At 40.4% G+C, this 8373-nt stretch overlaps 1 protein-coding gene across 1 annotated transcript in view; it reads left to right on the top strand.

Moving 5' to 3' along the window:
- Positions 1-8373, top strand: part of LOC109485419 — a 22681-nt gene that overhangs the window by 1516 nt on the left and 12792 nt on the right. The window lies entirely within an intron of this gene.

Raw genomic sequence — 8373 nt, 5'->3', positions numbered from 1 at the left:
TATATATAGTGTATATATTTTAGAAATCTAATGGCATCAATACTTAGTGAACCATTTGTATGTGCTATGTTTACAAAATTCAGTCTATGGCTGCGAGGTGAAAAATACTACTAGTATATAGCCCAACATAGTACTGTACTGTTTTTTACTTGTACGTGTACTTGTGAAATAAATAAACCATTGATAAACCATTTCCAAAATCATATCCAGTTGCTTGAGTAACTGCTTTTTGGCGTATCGTATTACCTGGATGTCTACCCTTCATCGATGTGAACCATTACTATACTAGTAATCATGGTTTACGGCAGTTCAGCGGGCAAAGCTCCCCTGCCAGATACCATTCTTGTATTCCAGACTTGTTGCGACCCAGGTGAGCATGCTTACTCGCATGCTGACGTCATACTTCCGTAACTATATGGAAAACAAATATCGGACAAATATGGCCGTTCTTCCCTGACGTTGATTTAACGTAGCGCCGTACCCATTCAAGTGGTCCTACAACTTCAAACATACGTCGATGAAGGTTAGACATACTCTCCAAGCAGAGGTTTGGGTTTTGGGGGTATTTTTAGCATGTTTTTAGGCTTTTTTATCGGGGTTTCTCTTTTGCACTGAATTTTTTTCCCACCAAACCCAACCTCTGCCGGCAGTCGAAAGCTTGGTTTGGTGGGAAAAAAAATTCAGTGCAAAAGAGAAACCCCGATAAAAAAGCCTAAAAACACACTAAAAAAACCCAAAACCCAAAGCTCTGCTTGGAGAGTAGGTTAGACACCCAGATACGAGTAAGATACGCCAAAAAGCAGTTACTCAAGCAACTGGATATGATTTTGGAAACAGTCAGACGTTTCAGCTAGTATCCACTAGCTTTCGTCAGTGACTGAGAGACCAGAGGAGAAATGCAGCTTTATAAGCACAAACTATTGAAACTTCAAATATTGTAAATATCTTACAAGCTGGTTTTGAATTCAAGGAAATAATAATAGAGAAATGGTGTAATTGTGAGCACATTCATGTACTCGCTATAATAACATCAACACAAAGTTTTTTTAAGTCATGATGTTTTCAGTTATACTACCATATCTTAATCAGTCTCATAACATTTATGGAAATATTTTGACATCGAGATTTGTTAAATGTAGTAAATTTACAGTGTGAATCATAGATATTGTAGCTTTGCAAACACAGACAAGGTTCGAATTTATACAATGTTCCTTCAGAGACAATCGCTTTTTTTCCAATATTTTCTCCGCCGTGTCTATGGTTAAAGGCACACAAATAGATTACAGGGTAGTATTATATATAAAAACTGTATTTTCAAAGTCAATTTGGATCATTTTTTTATGGAGTAGGTTGAATCAACCATATTCAATAGCATAAGGCAAAAATGCGATGTCGCTGACGGAAAACTGTTGCGTTTTTGCGTTTGGTTCATTTCAAACGCTTGAAGTACGAAATAATGACAAAAATGTGGTAAAAATTGCAAGCAAATCTCAATATCAGACATATTTTCTCATCGAGATTATATTTTTTATTTTGCCGCCCTGAAAATGCAATTGGATATGTACCTCAGACAAAACTTTCCCCTTGTCCCCCCTTCCCTTTTGATGTTACCGCCAGGTAATGTCCACCTGAAGAGAAATGTTCTCCCCTGTGCAAACTCACCTTTCAGATTCTGTGTTGTTTCAACATATCAGCAAATTTGCCATATCCTTATCTGTAAAAGCCACAACATTAATCTCTTAAGTGCGAACAATGAAGGGTTCGGGTCACTGGCGAAAAATGATTACCTAACGCTGACATCAGTTTCAAGCATGACTCGTTTGGAAATGTAATGTTTCTTCAATACAATATTTTTCCGTGGTCTCTTCAGTAGACAATTCAACATAAAATTGTCCGGAATAATTTTTTTTTATATTCCAACATTTCATGACCAAACATGGCGACGGCACACTCAAGTTATTTCAACTTTATATCTTATGCAGCCACCAACACAAATACAGTGTAGAAATACAGGACAGGACGATACTCATTTTCACTTGAATTAAGTGAGGAAAGTCGTGTAAAAAGCCACAAGATCGGTGGCATGTCAGGACTCGAACCCGGGACTTGGTTCCGAGTCGAACACTCTGCCGCTAGACGCCACATCATCCGAATAGATTGGCAATTATAACCGGCTTGAAGACCGGCTTCGAACCGGTTCTGATCTGGCTCGATCCGGCTCAGCTACGATTCGGGTCCTTTTTGAGCCGGTTTGGGAGCGTTCTATATCTAGAAGCGAATTTTTCGTCTAAGTTTATATTGTACATACACAACGTTCAATATTTCAATACAAATGTAGTTCATATTTTAACGTATCCAATCTCTGTCCGTCTCTACCTCTCTCTGTCTATTATCTAATTTGCTGGCTTTAAAAGCGATACCGGTACAAAAAAAGAAGAAAACCGAATAAAAGCGCTTAAAAACACGTCAAAAATATAAGCCGAAGCCTAACAATCTGCTAGGAGAGTATATAATATATAATGGCCATATATTTATGAGCACTTTACCTGGATGTACTTTACCTTAATGATCATTGCTCATATGAGTAGCTTACACGTGCATTGTAGACAATATGATTTATAAAGGTGAACCATGCAGTGATTTGGGATTGTTAACAATTCTTACAAGTACATACATGCATAGTGAGAGAAGCAAATATACATTGTACCAAGAAAATATAGAAAACGTATACATGTAAAACTAAACACTACATCTGGCTCCAACTCGACATGCTTCCATGATGTCGAATTTTGCACTCGGAAATGTCCATACCAATTCAAAATGCGGTGGCGGAGAGGTAGAATGCTCGACTCGGGACCAAGTGGTCCGGGGTTCGAGCCCTGACATGCCACCGATCTTATGCCCTTGGGGAAGGCATTTTACACGACTTTCTTCACTTAACTCAGGTGAAAATGAGTATTGTATTGTCCCCTGTGTTGGTGGCGGCATTAATATAAGTTGAAAAAAGCTTGAGTGTGCCGTCACCACGTCTTGTGATTACATGTTGGACTATAAAAAAAATCAAAGTCATTAGCGTTAATTGCGAGCATATCGTTTAGCGCAGTGTGGCAATAACATTGGACCGTCCCCAGATACGTAAGATTTTTATTGAATGCAGCCCACCCCCCGTAGTGTCTACATTCCTTCAATAAGGAGTAAAAATCGGACTTGTACACCCAACCGCCGGTTTCATCTGGAACGTCGGCACAAATACACTCATTAAATCCCACTGCAGGCCAGAAATGATTTTCAAATATATCAGCATTTATCTTCTGGGTGGCAATAAGGCCACAGCAAGTAAATTTTGGGGATGACATCCTCCGCAGACTCCAAATCTAATGCGAGCGGGCGAAAAAAAAACAAGGCGGACCAAAAAAAAAAAACAAGGTTCATACATTCTCAAATGTTGACTCAATTATTGTACAAATGGTTTTGATTCAGTGAGAACATTGTATACACAGCCAGCATCACATATCACTGCATCAAAGTAAAAAAACAAAACATTAAATCAGAGCCTTTTCTTGTCTCCTGTCTTTATACTTATCTGCCATCCACCTTCCGGCATGGCAGCAGACATCTATGCCCATTTTCGACATGTTGACCACTGTCAGAAGGCCACCGTAGTGAATAAAATTTTTTCTTCTTTTTTTCCCAAAATCAGGCGAAAATTAATGCGCGCGCTGATGTCATCCATATAAATTACTTGCTGTGGCCTAATATATTGACGCGAGAAAGTCACAGGTGCGACCGACGTCCACAGTTCAAGCGATAAAAGTCTAAGATAAAGCCAAGAAAGAGAGAAAAAACTCCACAAACGCTGCTTAAAACACCACAATCCGTTCACAGAAGTGATTACACTTTACACACAGACCAGTGGTTTTTCAATTTGAAGCCATCATAAATTCCCATTGGAAAACGCGCGTTTTTATATACAGTAAATGTCGAGTCATCTGTGGTTCCTAAGTGACTGATGAGTACGGCACACAATGCTTATCGCTCGGCGCGGCCATTTACAATAGGCACCGCCGGGGAACAGTTTACCTGAATGAAGCACATTAAGCCTTAATCAATAATGAAAATCGCCCACACAAAAGACGTTTCCTCTGCGGTTTCCAATGTAGGTCTCCAAAGGCGCAACTCACACACACACGGTTCGAACTCACTAATGGGGCGTACTAACGTCGCCATGGTAACGGCATAGTTGACTCAGTGATTACACACTAGGCCACAGCAAGTAAATTTTATGGATGACATCTTCCGCAGACTCCAAATCTAATGCGAGCGGGCCGAAAAAAAGCAAGGTTCCTACATTTTAAAATGTTGACTTAATCATTGTACAAATGGTTTTTATTCAGTGGGAACATCACATATACGCAGCCAACATCACATACATTGTATCACTGCATCAAAGTAAGAAACAAAACATTAAATCAGAGCCTTTTCTTGTCTCCTCTCTTCATAGTTATCTGCCATCCACCTTCCGACATGGCAACAGACATCGTTGACCATTTTTGGCATGTTGACCACTGTCAGAGGGCAACAAAATTTCTTTTTTTCCCCCCCAAAATCGGGCAAAAATTAATGCGCGCGCTGATGTCATCCATGAAAATTACTTGCTGTGGCCCTACGTGATGGAGTAGAATCAGTGTTGGTTCTGGAAACATCGTACAATGAGTCGCGACAACAAAGGATCAAATGTACGCGAACTGAACGTGGATGTTTTGGATCCGCCGACAGTACCGAACACGAGAGAAGGCGGGGAAGTCTCTCTTGTGTACCGGCTATGTGGTCCATGCATTACCGAGGGGACACGGTCTAGCTGATAGTCTCTATCAGACCTCTCATCAGGCCACAGGTGCATTCATTCGGTCCTCCCAGAAGTCTGGTAGAGACTATATCGATATTTATGTTTTAACATCACTGATACTACTCTCTCTCTCTCCCCCCCTCTCTCTCTTTATATATTTTAAAACATCACTGATACTGAGGGTGTGACTGTAATTCTCTCTCCCTCCCTCTCTCTCTCTCTCTCTCTCTCACACCCTCTCTGCCTAACTCTCTCTCCCTCCCTCTCTCTCTCTCTCTCCCTCTCTGCCTTACTCTCTCTCCCCCTCTCTCTCTCTCCCTCTTTATATATTAACATCACTGATACTGAGGGTGTGAATGTAATCTCTCACTCTCTCTCTCCCTCTTTCTCTCTCTCCCCCTCTCTCTCTCCTAGAATTGCTAGTTGTACATCTCAAAGCGGTACAGAGGTTTTGCGTTTTCTAAACATGTATGAATTTAAAGCAGATTACTCTATACTGTAACGTTTGTATATTAAAATATGAATACGTATCATGTATATAAATATGTGTAACGTTATATATATATACGGTATAAAAGACATCTCTATATTCTTTTTGCCAAAATCATTCTAAAATGTCTACTTATAACATTTCTGTTACATCTTAAAGCGATTATTATAGGTTTAACGTTGTCTAAACGTTTCTGAAAGAAGACTACATGTACTGTAACGTCTCTTTCATGAAGATTCTATGGTTTGATCCCTCAGGAAATCATCCCACTAAATGTCGTTTCCAGCGGCATGAATACTTTATGACGTTTTGTGTTGTCGTCTCTCAGACTCAGGACAGGCGGGCAGCATGACCACACCGCGATGCGACACGACATCGTCTTACTGCTAGCGTTAGGAGTTCTCACATGCTTACAAACAGGTAAGAACGTTTTATCTTAGACCAAAAATGTAACCACTGTCTTACTGCGAGCGTTAGGAGTTCTCACATGTTTACAAACAGGTAAGAACGTTTTGAGCACCTTTATCTTAGACCAAAATGTCTTACTGCTAGCGTTGGAGTTCTCACATTCTTACAAACAGGTAAGAACGTTTTATCTTAGACCAAAAATGTAACCACTGTCTTACTGCGAGCGTTAGGAGTTCTCACATGTTTACAAACAGGTAAGAACGTTTTATCTTAGACTAAAAATCTACCCACCGTCTTACTGCTAGCGTTAGGTGTTCTCACATGCTTACAAACAGGTAAGAACGTTTTAAACACCTTTATCTTAGACCAAAAATGTAACCACTGTCTTACTGCGAGCGTTAGGAGTTCTCACATGCTTACAAACAGGTAAGAACGTTTTAAACACCTTTATCTTAGACCAAAAATCTAACCACTGTCTTACTGCTAGCGTTAGGAATTCTCACTTGCTTACAAACAGGTAAGAACGAGAATGCCTTAAAAAATCCAACCACTGTCTTACTGCTAGCGCTAGGTAGTTATCTCATGCTTACATATGCCTTAAACATGTACCTAAATTTATCTTAGACCAAAAAATCTAACCACTGTCTCACTGCTAGCGTTAGGAGTTCTCACATGCTTACAAACAGGTAAGAACGCCTTAAAAAAATCCAACCACTGTCTTACTGCTAGCGTTAGGAGTTCTCACATGCTTACAAACAGGTAAGAACGCCTTAAAAAAATCCAACCACTGTCTTACTGCTAGCGTTAGGAGTTCTCACATGCTTACTTTTATACAAACAGGTACGGAACGCCTTAAAAAATCCAACCACTGTCTTACTGCTAGCGTTAGGAGTTCTCACATGCTTATAAACAGGTAAAACGTCTTATAATGAATGAATCTTTATTGCAGATTCTTGCCCAAATGGCTAAATGCACATGTGACCATATGTAATATAAGATTGCAAGTTCCTCTCACTGTACCTTATCAGGGAAGAGCGTTAACGTTGTTAACGTAAAGATTTTACATGGTTTACTTACAACAGGTTCTTATCTGTTAGAAATCCTTACGTTAACATTGAGACAGTATCTTAGACCAAAAAAACACTGCCGTATTGTTAGCGTAATATTATATTATGAATCTCTTGTCAATATTATATAGAAGTATTTATTGGCAGATTTTTTTATTTGATTTATTAAAATTGAAATTGTAAGGACATAAGCAGCTGTTGCTGGTGTTGTGTCCCAAAAACAAATACAGAACAGACAATACTAATTTTCACTTGAGGAAAATTGTGTAAAATGCCTTTCTTAAGGGCACAGTGGCATGTCAGGACTCGAACCCCGGACGTTTTGGTTCCGAGTCGAGCACTCTGCCGTTGCGCCACACGACACTACATTTTTCCCCCTCTGAAATTGCATTGGATGTGTTTTTTCTCCAGGGTCGGGTCTTACCTGCTACACGTGTAAGGAGTCGTTCCGATGGGTTTACTACAGCACGGTGTGCGAGAACGAGGTGACCAGGGACAACTCCAGCCTGTCGTCATGCGGCTCCAGCGCGCGATACTGCATGGTACGGACAGATAGGGACAGGGACGGGTGAAAGAATGAAAGAAGGAAGAAATGTACCGGAAGTAATGAAGGAAGGATCGGAGGAATAAAGAGATGAAGGAAGGAAGGAAGAAATGAAGGCAATAATGAAGGAAGAAATTCGAAGTAACGAAGGAAAGAAGAAAGGAAGGAAGAAAGGAAGGCAATAATGAAGGAAGAAATTCGAAGTAACGAAGGAAAGAAGAAAGGAAGGAAGAAAGGAAGGCAATAATGAAGAAAGGAAGGAAGGAAGGAAAAAATTCGAAGTAATGAATGAAGGAAGGAAGGGAAGAATGAAGGATGGAAGAAATGAAGGAAGGAGTGGAGGAATGAAGAAATGTAGGAAGTAATGAATGAAGGAGTGGAGGAATAAAAAAATGAAGGAAGGAAGGAAGAAATGAAGGAAGGAATTAACGAAGGAAGAAAGGGAAGAAAGAAGGGAGGGGGAGGAAGGGAAGGAAGGAATGATTGGATAGCTAGTTGATTGAATGATATACTATACACACGAGCTCACTGCTAATCTCTAAGCAGATATTTTGACGGCATTCTCCCACGGCAGAGCTGTCCCGCGGCAAATACGCCTTGGGCTGGTAGGAAGCACCCCTGGCGTGGGAGGATGTTTGACGGCTGGCTGCAAGACAGTATCAATTGGCAGGGTAGTATCTGTATACCAGGCAGTTACCATTTGCGTTTGCCTCTAAAATTTGCAATTGGCTGGCGAAAAAAAAATACCAGTACAAAAAAAAAGAAAGTCGCTTAAAACACGTCGAGTCGAAAACAAGCTGAAGCCTAACCCTCCGGTTAGAAGGTATGGGAAAAGAATACCAATCAAATATGAATATGAATGTGGCATATTGAACATATATTGTTGATTGAAAAGTCCCCCTGTTCTTTTCAGATCGAGAGCACATCAGTCAACGGCATCATAACGAACTTCGAGCGCGGCTGCGCAGACACGTGCTACTATGGGTGCAAGATGTCCGGCCTCGGTGTCACTAAAGAG

This window comes from Branchiostoma belcheri, unplaced genomic scaffold (assembly GCF_001625305.1).
Source record: "Branchiostoma belcheri isolate BF01 breed outbred unplaced genomic scaffold, Haploidv18h27 scaffold75, whole genome shotgun sequence".
NCBI lineage: Eukaryota > Metazoa > Chordata > Leptocardii > Amphioxiformes > Branchiostomatidae > Branchiostoma > Branchiostoma belcheri.
This window is presented reverse-complemented; position numbering and strand designations above follow the sequence as displayed.